This window comes from Sarcophilus harrisii, chromosome 6, assembly GCF_902635505.1.
Source record: "Sarcophilus harrisii chromosome 6, mSarHar1.11, whole genome shotgun sequence".
Classification (NCBI taxonomy): domain Eukaryota; kingdom Metazoa; phylum Chordata; class Mammalia; order Dasyuromorphia; family Dasyuridae; genus Sarcophilus; species Sarcophilus harrisii.
This window is the reverse complement of record NC_045431.1, coordinates 44,635,630-44,656,752: the sequence shown is the minus strand read 5'-3', so window position 1 is coordinate 44,656,752 and position 21,123 is coordinate 44,635,630. Positions and strand designations below refer to the sequence as shown.

The 21,123-nt window shown below is 32.8% G+C and overlaps 1 protein-coding gene across 15 annotated transcripts in view; it reads right to left on the bottom strand.

The window, feature by feature from the left end:
* ADGRL3 (adhesion G protein-coupled receptor L3) overlaps positions 1–21,123 on the bottom strand; it is a 571,267-nt gene that overhangs the window by 278,836 nt on the left and 271,308 nt on the right. The window lies entirely within an intron of this gene.

Here is a 21,123-nt window from a genome sequence, read left to right as displayed (position 1 = left end):
TCTGAGCATCATACATATTTAAAAATTAGTGGAAAAAAGTCTACTGGCTATGATCTGCCTCAAAAGCACAATCAGATCTATTAGTCAATGAATCAACAAGCTTTTTTCACTAAGATGTACTGGGTTCTGGGAATACAAAAACTAAAGTGAAATCAAAAGCTTCATGTAGAGGATAGACCTTGAGAAAGAATTGGAAGGGTAGTTAGTATTCCAAGAGATAGAAATAAGAAAGTTCAATTTAGGTATGTGGGAAAATCAGTGCCAAAAAACATAGGCACAGAAAACAGAAGTCAAGTCAACAAGCCTTCATTAAGTGCTTACTATAATCCTGGAGTAAGATTGGAAGTAGATAGCCCTTGCCTTCCAAGAATTCACATTCTAATGGGGGAAGATAAGGAATTTCCCTTCTAACTGAGAATACCAAATGTGAAGAGCAATGACAGCCTATTTAAGGTTGGCTGGGTTGTAGTGTTTGTGATGAATATGAATGAAGAATAACCTTGAAATGAAGTAGGGGGCCAAGTTATGTAGGATATGAAAGATGGTAATACTAGATAAGTAAAAGTGAGCTACTTAAGGTTAGTGAGTTGGAGAATACCTTGATAAGTTCTTGATATATTTTTATAACACTTGGTATGGAAAATTAAAAAAAAATTAAAAATAACTATCTGTGGGTTCGTGCTTTAACCTTTACAGTTTGCTTTGAGTTCACTTTTTTTTCCTTCTTTGTCTGGATTAATGATTTTATTAACTTGGAAATCTTTCTGATGTGGGAACTTCCTATATAACAATCATCTTGATATACCTTAGTAGAAAAGTTCTAAGTCACAAAGAAATTAATTGATTGGTTCAGTTTCATATGTGCCACAGATAAGATGTGAATGTCTTTCTGCCTTTAAGACCTGCTCCCCAACTATGACATCAAGATACCTCTCATGGATTTATATACACAAATGTACTACTTTTTCTATACCAACACCTATTAGCTAAAGTAGATTAAAAGTTCCGTAGCTTGTTTAAAAGCAACATAAGAAGCTCAAGACTTCTGAAGGCAATTGTCCCATTGTGGGCTAAGAGAAACCAGAGTGGTGACACAAGAAAGCAGAAAAATTCATGATGATAACTTGGTGAAAAGCAGTTTTAACTTCATTCTATATGTTACAGAATAAAAGGTATAGTAGAGATTTTTCGGTAAGCTTTCTGTTGGTTCTTTATAGGTGGAAATGCTTATGTTCACTGATATTTATAAAGTTCAGATTATCAAAAATTGAATTAAAATAAAAGAATTGAGAGCAGTTTCCAATATGATAGCCAGGAAGGAAAAAAAAAAACCCAAAACAAACAAAAAAAACAGCACAGAACCAGAGTACCATGTTTAAAATTTACTTTCTTTCACTATGTAACATAAACTCATTTCATTTCTAAGTCATTTTCTAAAGTATGGATGTTGCTTTTTCCAAAGGGATATTGGGTGGACCACAACTTTTCTTTTCATAATGAAAAGATAGAGTTATAATTCACATTGTTACAGGAACAATTCAAAGGGTTATTAATCTCTTTTTTTTTCTAAACAAGGAAAGTTAATGATACATAGATTATGATAACAGCCAGAGTAACCTTCGCGATTCAAGTAATATTCCACTTGTAATAAACTCTGTTGATTCCTCTTATGAGGCACATTCTAAATAATTAATATGGCTCCCTGTTGATAGTAGCTGCTGTTGCCCTAAGCAGTTTTCTAGCTGGAAATGCAGACCATGAAGAGGGTCTAGTCTCCGGTGTTCCTCATAATGACATTTAAAAACATTATGCAGATTCTACCCTGCTACTAGTAATATAAGGAATATTCCACTTACAGGGAAATGAAACATTTAAATTGCATGCTATTAAGTGGAGATGATATGTCTTTAATATTATAGAGAAAAACGACATCAGTTTATCTGTAATTATCAGATACTTTGGTGTTTACCTGCTATGCCCTGGCTTAAATATAGTATTAATAACTGAAATGCTTTTAAAGTACTCTGTAAGAGGAATTTTCACTAAAATTTTAATCTGAAGTAATTATTAATTAACAACAGCCCATTAATATACATGCACACACACACACACTATATGCCAAGTACCATACTACAATTTTTATCTTTACAATTGTTATCTCATTTGATTCTCACTGTAACCTTGGGAGGTAGGTGCTCTTATACCCCTTTTACAGATGAGGAATCTAAGTCATACAGAACTTTAAGTGCCTTGCCCAGGATTACATAGCTAGGTTCTGTCTGAGGTTCCTCTTCCTGACTTCAGGCCACCCAGCTGCAACTAGGGATGACCTTATGTCTCTTTTTCAAAGAAAAATTGTTTATTTAATATTTTTTCCTTAGTTGCATTCAAAACAATTTTTTTTTCACATTTGTTTTTAAGATTTTTGAATTCTAGTTTCTCTCCCTTATACTCACCCACAATTAAAAAACCACACGTGAAGTCATACAAAACATTTCCATAAAAGACAAATTGTGAAAGAAAACAGATCTCCTTGCCTAATGAAAATAAAAACCCTCAAGAAAAATTAAGTTATAAATAAAGAGAGAGAGAAAGAAAAAGTGAATGCTTCCATCTGTATTCAGACCCCATCAGTTCCTTCTCTGGATATGGGTAGGATTTTTCATCATAAGTTCTTTGGAGTAGTTTTGGATAATTATACTACTGAGAATAACAAAGTCATTTACAGTTTGACCTTGTTCTGATGGTTTAAAGACACAAGGAGGAGCTCTGGTAGATATGACGACCAGTGTACCAAGCAACTAAGTTCAATCTGTACAGGCTAATCACCAGATGAACTAAGATATCTTTTTGATATTTCAAACACAGCCTGGGAAGTCATCCAAAATTGGGCAAGAAAGAATTAAAAGAAGCAAAATATTCATGTAAGTGAGGAGAAAAGTCAGCAGATAAGAAAAAAATGTACTAAAAAATATGAAATGATGAGTTCTGATTAGCAAAATGATCAACTATGATTCTAGTAGATCTGATGATGAACAGTGTTACCCACCTCCTACCAAAGATGAAGACTAAATTGCACAATGTGGCACACACCATGTTCAACATGGTTATTTCTTTTACCTGTTATGTTTTAATACTTTTGCTTCTCTCTCTCTTCCTTTCTTCTTCCTCCCTCCTTTCTCTTTTTCCCCAAGAGAGGATTCTTGAGGGGAAAAAAGATGTTCAAAAATGAATAATGAAAGGGAAAAGTGTTGGTAAGAGAACACGAAAAGTATAGTGCCATGAAAGTTAAGGGAAGAAACGTCAAGGTGTTTGGTCAACAGTGATAAGTGTTCAGAGAATTGAGAAGTATGAATTTTGAGGGAAGTCACTTCAGTGCCTCAAGAAGGAACTGCCAATTTCTTAATCCTTTACATTGGTCCTACTTCCCACTTCTTTCTGGGACCACCTCCAATTTTTCCACGTCCCTCTTAAATTACAGAACTCAGATACAATATATGTATTTATTCAGCACTGTGTGTCTCAGAACTACCGCATATTTTCTACTGTATATGCTTAATCATTTATGCATCTTGACATGGAAACAGGATTGCAGCCGTTACATCTGCCCCAGATAGCAACAGAGACAACATTTAAAGCACTAGTACATCTTTTCTAGAAGGATATTATAAAATAAGCATCTCAAAATAGAATATAGTTAAAGGGCAGAGGATGTTAAGAGCCTCTTTCAAAGGAAACTCCACTAAAGGAGAAACTAGAGAGGGAATTAAATCCCTTTTGAACAGTTGAGAGTAAATGAAATAAAGTTCCTTATTTCAAAGACTTATCCCAGACCATCTATTTCAGATTCTACATATTTTAGTAGCTAGCTATACTCACATCTGTCATCACTGTCCATCAAATGGAAAATGAGATAAATAAAATATGGAGATAAGTAAGGGGAGAAATAAAGAAGCTCATTGCTTCAAGTAAAAAGCATTTACTACAACCCAGTCCCTCCTGGTTTATTTAGTTTCACTACCTTTCATCTCAATTTTTACTCATTTTCTGTAGAGTGCTATAAATAAGTGGAGTAGTCTATAGCTCTCCAAAAACCTTTTATGCTATTTTTTTCACTTGCTTTAAAATTTTCAACAGCTGATCATGATTATTTTCTCTCCAGAGATTCAGCATTTTTTCCCCAAGAATAATACAAAAAGCTGTCATTTTTTTTTCTTTTTTTCTTCTGGGCTCTTTAATAATGTTATCATTTTGCTCTTGCCACCTATATGAACCCTAGAAAGCGATCTCTCTCTGTCTCAAGAAAATAATGATTCCATGTGGGAACTGTAAAGTGCTCACAGCAAACTACATTTGAGAATGGCGCATAGGGTTTGGTGGTATTAACCACTTAAAATAACTACCAAAATAGTTAGACATTTTCCAAAGACAAAAAAACAAAAAAACGAAACAAACAAAAAACATTTCAATGTCTTTTTGAAAAGTAACTCTGTGCCACTGATAAAATGTCATAGGTCAAGATGTTTCTTTTGCTGATGGAAAATTGTCTAGCATAACAGCTTGTGTTTCCATCTTCAAATCCCACTCTGACTTAAACCATCTGGTGTTTCTGAAGTCTACTTTCAGGTAAAAATGTAAACACCAATCAAAAGTAATCATCAAAGTAAAAGTGATAACGTTGTCTATTTGGTTTCTAATCTTTTTATTCCGGCTTCTTTTCCTTCTTTCATAGTGTTAGGTATACTTGTTTCCAATCAAGTAACTAAAAAAGAGAAAATATCAGACTAACTACATGCTTGACTTATTCAGGAAATAAAACTAGTGATGATAGAGCAAAGATCAGTGATGGGGTTTTCTGTAGTGAGGATTATTTGGTAACAAAGAAGAAAGCTTAACAAAAGCAATGCAAAATTAACCATTATAGTTGCTCTTGTCTAGCAACATTCTCCAGAAAACAACTGTTAGGGAAGGAACACAGAGGCTTAAAGTTAAATTCCTTCATCTTCCACATATTGTATTTATGGGATTTCTGAAAACTGAATGCTTATTTTAGGGTTATAATAAATTTCTGGGACTCATTGGCCTAAAGGAAAAACTCTAAGAAAGTAACATACATGATATACTTACTTTTCTTTACTTCTTGCAAGAACTACTGACTGAGTAAATGGCAGTCAGTGGAGTTCTGGGAAAATAAATATGAAAAATAATCCAAATGGCCCAAAGAAAACCATTGTTGTCAGTGTTGTCCTCAGCCTAACTATAGCTCACTTCTTTCCTTGCTCTGCATTGTTTTCCCAGGCTCTTTGACCTTATATGGATACTTTTTTTCTCCCATCCCAGGCTGTTTTTTTAGCTACTTTTTTGTCTTGTCTTTTTCCATTAGAATATAATCTTCTTGAGGGCAGAGGCTACTTTTCTTTTTCTTTTTTTTTGCTTATATACATATCTGAGGAATCAGCATAATTCCTTACCTTCATAAATATATGTGGCTATGAGGGAGTGAATTGTTCTTGGTCCAATGATTCACTGAACCATCTACTAATTGAAGTCAAATAAATATTTAATTATTTACCATGTGTGGTAAATAAGAGTAATAGCACTTCTAGAGAAATCTAAAGTTTTGCAAAGCACTTTGTATATGTCATATCATTTGTTTTTCATAAGAACCCATAATGCAAGTGTTATCCTTATTTTACAAAGGAGGAAACTGAGGTAGCTAGAGTCAGTGATTTTCATAGGGTCACACAGTTTTGAACTCGGGTTGACCCTCATTTAAAATACAATCTCCTTCTATCATACTGTGCCTATAGCCAGGTTTCTGGTGATGAATCTTTATAAATACACATAATAAATAAGAAAAGCTGTGGGGTAGTGAGAGGAGGGAAGAAAAAAGCTACATATAAATATATGACATTTATTATATTACATGTCACCATTGGCAAGTTCCTTTCATATGGAATTATGTCTGGTTTAAAAAGAGAATTTCTTGCCTACATATTTTTCTAGTTCATTTAAATAAGTAATAGGATCACTGGAATTGTCAATCAAACTCTGAAAGTCAGTTGAATCTTTTTCACACTGTGAATTCATAAAAAAAGATCATGTCCACTAAGAATATGGTATCTCTTTTTGTATCTTTTTGGTGGCCAAGTACTAAATCCTATCTATATTTGAGAAATTTATAAATACCAAGAAGAATGACTCTAATAAAAGAAAAAGATCAGTGTGAAGTCAGAGCTTATAGGATTAAACATCGTGATGAGGAAAAGTAGAAGAACCAAAAAAAAAAAAAAAAAAGTGAAATTAAGTATTCAGAAATAAGTACTTAAAAGGTCTCCAAATAGTTATGTCAAGAATCAATTTTATAGGATAAATGAACGTATGTTATTTGAGATCTTTTATGGACATTAAAAAGTATATTCACAAAAGAATAAGATTATAAGTAATACATAAAACAATAGACCTTTGTTACAAAATATTTCATTCACACAAGTACAGTTCATTTCAGTATTCATTAATATACCTACCAGAAAACAGAGAGGGAAAAGAAAAATGAATGAAAGGTGTTTTTAAACTTGTATAAATTGGGAGGCAGAGGATGATTGGGAAAAGAACGATAGTATAATATTCCTGAAGCTCAGAAAAACTACATGGGGCAGCAGAAATTTGAATCCAGAACCTGGTTTCAAACTTCACTTGATATCTAGAAAGTCATTTGTGTGACTCTTAAAAAAAATTACAAATTTCCTATGTGTCAGTTTCTTCAAATGTAAAATGAAAGGACCTGGATATCCCTTTGTAATCTACAAGAATGATCCTGTAAAATCTGAGGAAAGCACTTAATCTCACACTGTCCAAAGAAATTCTTTTATGTTGTAAGTTACAAATGTCATTCATCTGCATTAGTTAAAGTATCTTACAAATTTATAGCTCTTTACCCTAATGAAATCATCGTTCTAGACATCCCAATAACCATAAGCCTCATAAAGCTATCTATCTATCTATCTATCTATCTATCTGACTCTTTTTACCAAGGATAAAAAAGATATTTTACCAATGTGAGTATGATCAGATATTCATCCTTAACTCTATAATCTGATTTCTAACCTCATCATTTAATTGAAATATTGTTGTCATTCAGTCATTTCAGTCATGTCAGATTCTTCATAATCATATATGGGGTTTTCTTGGCTAAGACTCTGTATGGTTTGCTGTTTCCTTCTCTAGTTTATTTTACTGATGAGGAAATTGAGGCAAATAGTGAAGTTATTTGGCCAGGGATGTACAAATAGTAAATATCTGAGGTCAGATTTTAATTCAAGTCTTCTGACTCCAGGATTGGTACTTATAACCATTGCAGCATGTAGCCCAAGAGAAACTTTGCTCTCCAAAATTACTAACAATCTTTTCAATGTTAAATCCAATGGTCTTTTTTCAATCCTTCTTTTCTCCAAAGTCTCTGACACCGCCAATTACTCTCTTCTTGATACTCTCTTCTATTTAAGTGTTTGGGACATTATTCTCTCTTAGTTCTTTTCCTACCTATTAATCCTGAATTGAATATTCTGTAGATATCTGAAATTCAATATATTCAAAATTAAATTCATTATGCCTCTTCTACCAAAATTTACCCTGTTACTGTTTATGGTACTATTATCCTCTCAGAAACTCAAATTTGCAACTTATATGTCATCCTTGCATCTTTATTCTCATTCCCCATATTTAATAATTTGTCAAATCCCTGTATTATTTTCCCTTGTACTCTTATGATGCAGATCTCATCAACTCATGGCTAGAGTAATAAGAAAGGTTGCTAGTTGATCCCTCTACCTCAAGTCTCTCTTTACTTCAAACCATAGTCCATTTGGTTCTCAAATTAATCTTAAGTCTAGGTCTGAACTCTAATCCCTTACTTGATAAATACTAATGGTGTGCTATTATGTTCAGCATCAAACATAAAATCCTCTGGATTTTAAAACATTTATAAACTAGCTTCTTTTTACATTTGTAGTCTTCTTAAACTTTCCATGTACTCTTTATCCAGTACTATATTCAAATAAGATCCTTGTAATGCACTTAGCATCATATCTGGTATATAGTATGCACTTAATAAATATTTCTTATTTCAATCCCTTCTCTTTGGGCATATTTAGTGGTTTCCTCCTTATCTCTACCTCCTAATTTCCCTGATCTTCTTAAAGTCTCAGCTAAAGTTCTACATTTTATTAAAAGTCTTTCTCAAACCTCCTTACTCTTAGGCTTTTTCTTAGAGCTTATCTCTAATGATATATATATATATATATATATATTTTTTTTTTTCCTCTGTATCTCCAATGCTTGATAGTCTGCCTGATACATAGAAGACACTTAAGGGATATTTTGAATGATCTTTCAGCTTCTCTTGAATTTTTATAATTCAGGTATATTATATTTGCAGTAATTCATTACAAAGCTATTCATTATAGAACGTTTATAATTATCGCATTTACACAACACACTTATAAAGATAGATCTTTCTAAGCAGATAACTGTTTAGCTTTATATAATAGGTGACATTTCTATAGTGCCCTTAAGGCAAGGCAGTATGTCACCACTTGTCTCTTTTTGTTGGACCCCTCTGTCCCCTGGACCAGCACAATTCACACAGAAAGAGACAATGAAATAAACTTACTTCATAAGCCTTCCTAAATCCATGTCTCAGGGCTTGGTCAATGGAATCCGCTAATCTATATTTCTCCAATCCAGTTGGTTTCTGGATGGGGATGTGCAAAATAACCCACTTAGCCTGCTTTATCTTATGGATGCCTATGCAGCAGACCTTGCTTCTCAGTAATGTATGATCTAATTAACCACAGGTTATCTCAGTCTCTCCCTCCTCTATGCTCCCATTTCCTGCTTTTTTTTCTATCCCCATTCCTCTTGGAAGAAAAAAAAAATCTCTTGTTAGAATGTACATTTAATGAGGGCAGAATTGTCTCTTCATCATTGTAACTTCAGCAATACAAAATATCTTTTAATTCATGCTCTTAGACTTGTGATTTTAAAGTATTTAAAATGCAATCTTATTTCATACTCACACTAGTCCTACCATACAGCAACTATTGGTATTACTATCCTCATTTTACAGATATTGGAAGTAGGCAAGAAAGTTAATGATTTGTTTACTCTTTTGCTGCTAGTAAATATTACAGATGATTTGAGAGTGTGCCTCTAATCTTATGGACATATTAGGTGGCTCAGTGAATAGGGTGCTGGACCTGGAGTGAGGAACTCTTCCTGAGTTCAAATATGGCCTCAGAAACTTACTAGCTGTGTGATCCTAGACAAGTCACCAACCCTTTTTGCCCCAGCTTCCTCATCTACAAAATGAAATAGAGGTGGAACTTGTCATTCAATATAATATATTATATTTTCTCATTTGAGTATTTTTGCCCAAAACAACAGCAACAACAATGATGACGACAACAAAAAACCCTAACTGGATCACGAAAGGTGAGACCTGAGAAACAATGAATAACTTTTTTGAATTCAGGTCCAGTATTCTTCTACCTATACAATTTTGTTGTTTTTATTTTATGTTTATGTAGATTTATTTAAATTCTTTAACTATTTTTAGTTATGATTAAGGAAGGAAGTTTATTTAAATCTAAGAAAACAGGAAGATTCTTAAATCCATGAGGTTGGAGAAGGAAGAGAAAGTCCCAAAAGAATGAATGGGAATTCAGAATTTCATTAGCCTTGGAAAATAGCAAATGAAAAATCCATGTAGTGCATAGGCCTAGTAAAGATCAAAGCCCAATGGAGAATAGGCACATAATAGGTTATATATGTGACAAGACTTCAAAGAGATGAGAGAAACAGATCACCTTGCTTGTCTTCTGAGGAATCTGTACGTGGGCCAAGAAGCCACAGTGAGAACTGAATGTGGAACAATAAATTGATTTAAGATTGGAAAAGAGGTACAATACGACTATATAGTGTAATCTTATTCATTTAACTTATATATAGAATATATCATGTGAAATGCCAGCTGGATGACTGAAGAGCCATAATTAAGGTTGGTGAGAAAAATATCAACAATCTCACATATGCATGTCACCATATGATATCAGAAAATGAAAAGGGATTAAGAAGTTTCTTGATAAGGATGAAAGAGGAAAGTGTAAAAGTTGACTCAAAGCTTAAATATAAAACAACAACAACAAACCTAAGATCTTGGCAACTGATTTCATCACTTTTCTGGCAAATAGAGGGAGAAAAAATGGAAGTAGGGTCAGATTTTAAATTCTTAGGCTCAAAAATCGATGCAGATTGTGACTGCAGCCATGAAACTATAAAATATTTGCTCCTTGGAAGGAAAGCTATGACAAATCTAGACAGCATTCTTAAACAACAACAACAACAACAAACATGACATCACCTTCCTGGCAAAGATCCATAGAACCAAAACTATGGGTTTTCCAATAGCAATGTTTGTATGAGTTGGATTGTGTAAGTTAAATTGTGTGCTGCAGAAGCAACACTTTTTTTTTTAATTATAATAACTTTTTATTAACCGAACCCATGCCAGGGTAATTTTTTTACAACATTATCCCTTGCACTCACTTCTGTTCTGATTTTTCCCTCCCACCCTCCACCCCCTCCCCTAGATGGCAAGCAGTCCTATATATGTTGAATATCTCAGTATATCCTAGATACAATGTATGTGTGCAGATCCAAACAGTTTTCTTGTTGCACAGGGAGAATTGGATTCAGAAGGTAAAAATAACCCAGGAAGAAAAACAAAAATGCAAACAGTTTACACTCATTCCCCAGTGTTCTTTCTTTGGGTGTCACTGCTTCTGTCCGTCATTGATCAATTAAAACTGAGTTAGATCTTCTCTTTGTCGAGGAAATCCACTTCCAGCAGATTACATCTTCATACAGTATCGTTGTTGAAGTATATAATGATCTCCTGGTTCTGCTCATTTCACTCAGCATCAGTTCATGTAAGTCTCTCTAAGCCTCTCTGTATTCATCCTGCTGGTCATTTCTTACAGAACAATAATATTCCATAACATTCATATACCACAATTTACCCAACCATTCTCCAATTGATGGGAATCCATTCATTTTCCAGTTTCTAGCCACTATAAACAGGGCTGCCACAAACATTTTAACACATACAGGGCCCTTTTCCTTCTTTAGTATCTCCTTGGGATATAAGCCCAGTAGAAACACTGCTGGATCAAAGGGTATGCACAGTTTGATAACTTTTGGGGCATAATTCCAGATTGCTCTCCAGAATGGTTGGATTCGTTCACAATTCCACCAACAATGCATCAGTGTCCCAGTTTTCCCGCATCCCCTCCAACAATCATCATTATTTTTTCCTGTCATCTTAGCCAATCTGACAGGTGTGTAGTGGTATCTCAGAGTTGTCTTAATTTGCATTTCTCTGATTAATAATGATTTGGAACACTCTTTCATATGAGTGGTAATAATTTCAATTTCATCATCTGAAAATTGTCTGTTCATATTCTTTGACCATTTGTTAATTGGAAAATGGCTTGGTTTCTTATAAATTACAGTCAGTTCTCTATATATTTTGGAAATGAGGCCTTTATCATAACCTTTAACTGTGAAGGTGTTTTCCCAGTTTGTTGTTTCCCTTCTAATCTTGTTCAGAAGCAACACTTTTGAATTGTCATCCTGGAGAATACTTTTGAGAATTCCCTGGACAGCAAGGAGATCAAATTAGTCAATACTTAAAGATTGTTTTCAGGTTGTTTACTATCAGGTCTAATATCAAAGCTGAAGCTTAATGACTTCAGCCACAAAATGAGAAGACCCTCATTCATTGGATTCATTGGAAAAGACCCTGATCTGGGGGAAACTTGAAGGCAAAAGTAAAAGGGAATGGTAAAGAATGAAATGGATAGATAGGATTATGGAAACAAGGAACATGAACAGACTTTGGGGAAGAGGAGTGTGTGTGTGCACATATGTGTGTATGTATGCATATGCATGTATGTATGTATACACATGTGACATGCGTATGTGTGCACATGCACATAGGGACATGTGTATGTATATGTGCTTGTAAGTATGTGTATGTGCATGTATAAATACATGCATGTGTGTAAATGTACATGGGTGTGTGTATATGTGTACATATACACATACAGATATATCTCTATCTATGTACTATTATTATTTGTCCTTCATTTTCAAAGAGGACCAGGTTATTGGGGAGGAGATGCCATGAAATACAAGTAAATTGGATTTAAGTGTAGAAGAGCTGTGTGAAGTCATCTGCTTCACTTTCCCCTCCAGAGCCTTCTGGGTCCAATGGTCAGGTATAGATCAGGATGACTAGAGATGGTCCTGGATGCACTGGGAAAATCCTGATATTTCTAAACTAAGGTCTTCAACAGGTATCAATTTAATTAAAGCAACTTCCATTCAATAATTAAGGACAGTTTGCAATTGAGGCAAAACACCTCTTCTTCCTCCTAGATTAAAAAAAAAAAATCTAAATAAATAAATCTGGCAGGGGAAGATCCTCAAGATTCTGGCTAAATATAGTACTATTGAGAGGCAGAAGCACTAAATGTAACATGGATTCCCTTTCATCAATTATTTTTTTAATTGTCTTTTACTATACCAAAGGGTAGAATTGTGCATTTTCTTGAATCATATTACTATTTAAAATTCAAGTCACATATCAAAATCTAGCAGAAAAAAAGAATGTACCAATTACTTAAATTATAGTCCAAAGTTTAAATACCATGAATGAGGAAAATCTTGCATGTTTTATGCTCATTAATTTTCTCTTTTGTGAACATTCATATTATACTTTAATACTTTAAGTTTTATAATTGGGATTTCATACACACACACAAATGCATACAGCATATAGCAACATTTTATTATTAAATCATACAATGGTTATTCTTAAATTACTTTTACTCAGTTTAAACTGGTTTCGAGCACTTGTTACTTTTTTTCCTACATAAGACAAAGCAACTGAGACACAATATTACATCTATAATCTGTCGTTAGAGAAGAATAGTGAAAGAATCCATTAAGGAATGGAAAGCTATCAGATGGCAAACCTTTGACATCTTTGTATCTTCGGCAATGAAAAATGTCTTTTCATTCATGTTCTTAGACTTGTGATTTTAAGGTGCTTAAAATGCAATTTTATTTCATAATCACATTAGACCTACCACATAGAGACGATTGATATTATTTTTCTTGTTTTACAGATATAGGAACTAGGCTAAAAGTAAATGATTTGTCTACTTTTCTCTCTGTTAGTAAATATTATAGATGATTTGAGGGCAGGTCTCTCTTGTTATGGGCAAATTAGGTGGCTCAGTATATAGGGTGCTGTGCCTGAAGTTAGGAACTCTTCCTGGGTTCAAATATGGACTCAGAAATTTACTAATTGTATGATACTGGGCAGATCACTTAATCCTGTTTGACCTAGCTTCCTCATTTGTAAAATGAATTAGAGATGGAACTTGCATATCTTATAAACTTTTTCTATATAACCATTCTATCTCAGTTTCTTCATCTGCAAATTAGAAATAATAATACCACCTGCCTCCAAGTATTACTCAAGAATCAAATGACATGACATTTTTTATACCTTAAAGTGGCATATAAGTGCTAGCTCTTATGAAGAGGTTGTAAAACATTACTTAAAAAAAAAAAGAAAAAGAAAAAGAAAAAGCTTCACCTTGGAATTTTATAATCCTAGCAAATTTATTAATATAGAAAAAATTTGTCCTATAACATATCTATTACTCTATTCACGTGATAATAAACTATATTGGTAAAACTACAAAGTTCTATGGATTCTTTGCTATGATCTATAGAAAGTTCTCAGTTCTCTATATATTTTGGAGATAAGGCCTTTATCAGAACCTTTCACTGTAAAAATGTTTTCCTCATTTGTTGCTTCCCTTCTAATCTTGTTTGCATTAGTTTTGTCTATAGAAAGTTCTCAATTGAATTGAGAGAATCTTCCAGTTGTGAATTATATATTTCCTTCTGATAAATTAGCCTATGGTACAATAGAGAATTTTAATTTGACTTAGTTTGACAATATTCTCATATTTCTATTATGTGTAATTATATCATTAAACAGGCATTATATAATAATTATAGTGATTGTCCACTATCATACTATTTCAATGTTTCTTTATGATATGAATTCTTTATATGTTTTTTGTTATAGCCTCCTTCTGTGATCTGGAAAAGTCTATTCCCTTCCCAGAAGAATTTTTTTTAAGTCTATCTATCTCATTATACACACAAACACACACATACATACACATGTATACACACAATATGGAAGGAAGTAAATTATATTGAAATTGTCAACACATGTTTAAAAAGATTACTTCCCCTTCTCTCTGTCTCTGTCACACATACACACACATACCCCAACCCACAGCATAAAGTCTAGATTCAATTAATATCTTATAAAAAAGAAAGTACTTACACATTGATATTTGTATTGCTTTAAGATGCTTTTTTCCCCAATTAAATATTGAAAAATATTAATAATAAAAAAAGATTAGCTTTGAGAATCAAAGAAGTTCAAATAGTTCAGTTTAGAACTACTGGCCTAACCCGAGGAACCAAACATACTGAAACTACTGAGTTCAGATAAATATCAAAAAGACAATTTTCCCCTAGGACACTATGCTGAGGAGCTGGGACCTGCTGAGTTTATGTTTGATAAATTCAAAGTCTAAAGTAGTCTACTAAGAGAGGTAGAACATATTAAATTATTCTTCTCTGCTCTTTGAGTTTGCCACACCACAAAAACATCCCAACTACATCTAAGAAAACATTTCCAAGGAAATGTAAAAGCTAGGAAAAGAGCCAAGAATTCCAGGTCAGATGAAAAACTTACAGAATGCCAAGGCCCCAAAAGGAAAAAAGTAGTCTGTGAACAACAGTAGCGTGGACAATGTTTCTTACTGTAAGATTATCTTTGACTCATCCCTTTGCCTCTCCTTCATTTTTCACATTCAGTCCCATTGAGTTTATCTTCAAAAATATTTCTTGAAATTTTCATCTTTCCCTCTCTTTACCCTCTTAGAGGATCATCTTTAGGCCTTCATTACCATCTGCTTGACATATAGCAATATTCTTAAAAGAGGTCACTCATTCAATAAACATTTATTAAACATAATATGTACATGGCATTACGATAAATTCTGAGGATATAAAAAGAAGCAAAAAAACCAAAACAAAACAAACAAAAAACCAAATCCTTCCCTTTATGAGCTGACAATCTAATGGAGTAAATAACAAATATGAACAAAGGAGCTGTTTTTAGTATAAATAGGAAACAATTAACTAAGGGAAGGAACTAGAATTAAGATGAGAAAGCCTTTCTATAGGATTTAAGTTGAGACTTTAAGGATGCTCCAAAGCGAAGACAAAGAATGAGATGATTCCAGACAAAGGAGACAGAGAAAATGTCCACAGCAAATAAATACAATCTTATTTGTGAAACAGCAAAGAAGCCAGGGTTACTGGATCAAAGAGTAAATGGTAGGAAGTAAGGTGTAATATGAGGAGGAAGGTCAGGAAAAAGGGTCTAGGTTTTGAAGGGCTTTGAAGACCTAAAAGAAAAGAAAAGAAAAGAAAAGAAATTTTCTTTGATCCTAGAGAAGAAAGAAGGCCACAATTAGTTCTAGAACAGATCCATTTCTATAATATTCTCAATAATTACTTTAGGGAAGAAAACCATTAAGATATTTGTCATTACATATGTGTGAGTATGTGCACACATGTGTACACATACGCACATGTATATATACACATTTATATGTGTGCACACAATTGTATATTTAATATATACCCATACATTATGAAGTGCACTCAAGCCTGATATGCTGTGAACATAGATTAAAACTAACAAGGGGATATTTTGAATACATTTTCCACAGTTTCACTTTTCATAAAAATGTTCTTTACATGTCATAATACATGACTTGCCAGATAATGAGGAATTAAAGGAGAATTTTAAATTATAATTAAAAAAACTTCCCTACTCTCATTAAGAAAAGGTGAGAGGAAATGTTTAATTTTTTTTCTAATTAGGTCAGCACACCTGACTTCTTTTAATTTATCCTTTGATCTTCCTGAGATTCTATCAGCTAGACACCCCAGTAAATTGTGACAGCCTCTTCAGTGAGCTGAATATGCTAGATTGGTCCAAAGATAACAGAGCCAGAAAGTTCTGCCACTAAGCAATAGGATGCCAAAGTCTGCAAGAAGCGATCAGAACAATCAAATACGTTAACACCATCTTGACATGAGAAAAATAGATGAACTGGAGGTTTTCCCAGGAATGAAAAATGTTGAACTGGGCCACCTCATTCATTTCACTTTAAAATATGCCTTAGAGTAAAGAATGTGACGGCCTACAGAGAAATTTTGACAACTCCCCTCTGTGTACTAAAATGCTGTCAGCTCGAAAAGCTGAGCCATTTCAGCAAATTGTTCATTTTCTGACAGATTTCTATACTACTTTCATACTGAAATCTTAATCAAAGGCATTTTTAAAAAGTCAGAATTTAGTCTGAGATCTAAGTAATCACAAAGGCATCAAAAGCTTAATTTAGAAATGCTAGGCATCTGTACCATACCTATCAACTACAAGTGAAGATCAAAACAAATACACACACACCTTATGGATTTAAAGTAAATACAGGAAGGATCTATGATTGTGTCAATCAAGAAAATAAGCTTGGAGAAGTCCTTGCCTAAAAATTCTCTCCACCAAGCAAATTTTAATTCATCAGCCCCTTAATGGATAAGACCTGGAGAGGTAGAAACATAGCCAGTTAAGTATGAAAGGTAAGATCCAAACCCAGTACTCTGTTCACTATTCCATAGTTTGTTTGTTTGCTTGTTTTTTTTTTTAAAGGAAGTACTAAAATCAAGAAGTATTTATTAAGTGCTTAACAGTGTGCCAAATGCTGAACTAAATTGTGATTCTACAAATATAAGCAAAAAAGGACAATTCCTACCCTTAAGAAGGGTATTCTAAGTTATGGCATATAAATGTAATTTGTTCTATTATTGTTCTAAAAGAAATGATGAGCAGGCTGATTTCAGAAAAGCCTGGAAAGATTTAAATGAACCAATGCTGAGTGAAGTGAGCAGAACCAGGAGGACATTGTACACAGCAACAACAAGATTATGTGATGATCAACTGTGATGGATTTGGACTTAGCTCTTTTCAGCAATGTGGTGATCCAAGACAATTCCAATAACTTTGGGTTGGAAAATGCTATCTACCTTCAGAGAGAGAAGTATGGGGATTAAATATGGATTGAAGCATAGTATTCTCATCTTTTTGTTTGCTTGTTTGCTTTTTCTTTATCAATGTTTTATTTTCCCTTTATGGTCTGATTTTTCTTGTACAACATTACAAATATGGACATTTGTGTAAAAGGAGTGCACATGTTTAACTTATATCAGATTACTTGCTGTCTTGGGGAGGGAGAGGTAAAAGAGGGAGAAATAAAAAAAAAAACTGGAACACAAAGTCTTACAAAGATAAAAGTCTTACATGTATTTGGAAAAATAAAATGCTATTGATTGAAAAAAAAAGACTATATTCTAATGATGGAAGACAACAAATAAGAAAGGTAGAAAGTGAGGACAAAAGTGAAAAGAAATGGTCTACAAATGAAAGTGTTTTAATTTTACAATTTGTAAACTGAGGAACTTGTGCTTGATAATCTCTAAGGAACTTTCAGGACAAATCCATGATTTTATGATCCTACCAACTTATAATGGCTTACAAATAGTTGGGGTTCTTTGAAGACTGGACCGGCAGATGACAAGCCTTGGAAATTCTGCCTAAGCTCAGCACAACTCAAGTTTATGCTCGACAATATAAATATATACAGGATAAATACTATTTCATCACAATATTTCTTTGATCTCTTTAGAATACAGAGGTAGTAGTGGTATTCTATGTCAAAGGTTATACGTAATTTTATAGCCCTGCTTTAAGCAGTCCCAAATTGTTCTCAATTATGGTTGAGTAAGTTAATTACTCTATCAACAGGTTATTAATGTACCTATTTTCCCTCATCCCCTCCAGCATTTGTTATTTCTGATAAATGTGAGGTAGTAATTCAGGATTGTTTTAATTTTCATTTCTGTAATCAAAAGTGGTTTAGGGTATTTTTATATAATATAGATAAATTTTATTTCTTCTGAAAGTTTTCTGCTCATATCCTTTGACCACATATCAAAATCAAGAAAGGGTTTTATTTTTCAAATTTGTCTCAATTTTCTATATATTAGAAAAACAAGATCTTGATTGAAAAATTCTATGTAAAAAATTTTAAAATAGCTCATGATCTATAGTAACTCATAGCAAAATATAGTTTCTCTCCTTATCTTTTTTAATTAGGTCTATTTTTGCTTTTGCTTTTGCTTTGTCTGAGTTCATTGCTACCCCTGCCTTTTAAAACTTCAACTAAAGTATAATATAGTCTCTGCTAGGCCTTATTTTAACTCTGTGTGTATCTTTTTACTTCAAATGTGTCTTTTGTAAACAAAATATTGTTGAATTTTAGTTTCTAATTCATTCTATTATTTATTTCTATTTTATAAGTGAGTATATCTCATTTACAATTATGGATATATGCATGTGTGCATTCTTCCCTCTTTGAACACATTCTGATGAGGGTGAGGTTTTAACATTTTTCTACCATCCTCACCTCAATTTTCTTTCTTATTTTCTTATTAAAATTTATTGACACATTTTATTTTGACACAACAGGCATTTCTCAACTGCTATCTTATCTCCTTCTCCCTTCAAAATAACTGTTAAAAAAGGAATGCATTCTTTATCTTTGACAATAGATTGCTGATTAATTATTGCATTATAGTCATGCTTTTATGGGTTGATTCTTAGAGAGATTAATCTTGTCAGAATGGCATAATATAACTAAGCAATGTTACTTTAACTCAATTTTCTATTTTTCTCTTCACCTCATCTTGGGCTTGTGCTTATTTCAGGGTAAGAGGTCACTGCAAATTTTGTACTGATAACTTTAGAGATAAGTTTTTATTCATGTTCAATTGATAAACTAAACTATATCCACAACAGTAGTTTTATTTGAATTATAACTCATTTTCTTCTCTTTGGAAGACTAAAGAACATCTTGATGTTGCATTTTTTGCAAAAGTTATCAAAAACATGAAAGAACAGGGGCATTGTCTAATTTCACCTGAATTTCTCACATAATTAGAAAAGTCAAGTTTTTTTTTTCCCCCCCAGAAGTCTTTAGATGTGTGCAGAGATGCAAAGGTTTTACCTTGTATCAAGATGGTTTTGCACAGTCACAAACTACTAAGCAGCAGTAAAAGAAACTGTCAAAGTTAAAGACAATGATAAAATAATGGTTTCCAGTTGCTTGGAAATAACCTGCCTGGTCTTCAAAACAGAGCACACAAAAATTAAGGAATAGCAGGCTAAAATATTTCTATTCAGAAAATATATTCCTTCTTCCATTACCTTCATTTACAACACTAGCAATAAATGCTTAATAGTTCTGAGATAGAAAAACAATTGATATAAAGATTAGAGTATTTAGTTACTCACAAATTAATTAGATCAATTTAAAAAAAAACAAAAACCCTAAAATCATAGAGGATTACAGAGTAGACAGGTAGACAGATAGATACATATTTCCAAATGAGGGATGATAACATTTTTATTTTTAAAAAAGATATCACCAAAGTTATCAGAGTATTTTCATTATTATACTTATACTATAGATGTCTTTGATAGTAAGATTATTCTTCCAAAAACTCCCCATAGAAAGAAAGAAATAACAACCAATCTTTTTCAAGTAAAGTTTTCTATATTTCCTCTTAAGTGAGTACAAACAAGTATATTTATTTTATATAAATGATGACATTCCACAGAAATAGTGAAAAATGTTGAATGGATTTAATTGAAGAAAGTTTTCTTCCCTTACTGCCTATGAAACAACAACAGCAAAAAGCCAATTTTTTTCACTACAAAGTAATTTTCCTTTAAAGTTTAGAACTTTCTTTTCAATTTCTTATAATTTCTATACTCATGATTAATATAAATAAATGGAATTAGGCTTAGTGATTTATTCAAATTTATAGAGGGACAGAGAATCTTGAAGTTTAGTCTTTTAATATTAAATTATTTCTTCTTGTCCTCCTCATCTTCCTCATATTTTTCTTTTTCCTCCTTCTCTTTTTCTTTTCTTCCTCCCCTCCTTTTTTGTGTGAGCAGTTTCAAATTCAAAAAAGCATAATTTTGTTAGTATTTGGGAAAAAGTTGCTATAGTTGCATCTAGTGTAGTATACAAAAAGTGTACTCTGAATAGCTGTACATCTGATTAAGTTTTCTCTTCAGCACCTGACATAAAACCATTCATGTAAAATGCATTTATTGCATAAGAATTTTTTGAGCTGCTTAGGCATGAAAGGCTGTAAGAGATAAGAAGTTATTTATGTGGAAGTAATTGGTAAGGCCGTGGCAATAAGTAGCTTTCTTTAAAATAATTTACTGTTAAGATCTATGCTCAAAATGGTCATTAGTTCATGCACAAACATGACAGACAACTGAAGGAGCCATAACCCAAAGGTTTATTTCATTTATCCACTACTACTCAAAACCAAGAAAGTACCTCTTACCACAGTTACCCAAGTCTTTGTATTGTCAATCAAATCCAAGTGTATTCTAGCTGCTTTTCACTTAGAATATCTTCTTAGGTAAGTGAATGAATATTACTTCTTTTTCATTTCCAAGATTCTTAATTGTAACAAAAAAAAAAAACTAGAGACGAAATGTAACTACCAAAGATTAGTATTCTCTCCAATTTAATTAACAGAGAATATCACACACTATTTATGAAAGGAAAACTATTGAGGGGAAGGGGAAGAATAACCTTTTGTTTTAAGGACCAAATCCTTTGGTATTAATCAGAACACTATTAATATCCACAGTGTTTGTTCTTTTTTCAATGATTAAAATATATGCACTACTAACTGGCATCAGAAAGTTGTAAAACTCCTATATTAAAAACAAAATAAAAGGAATAATTT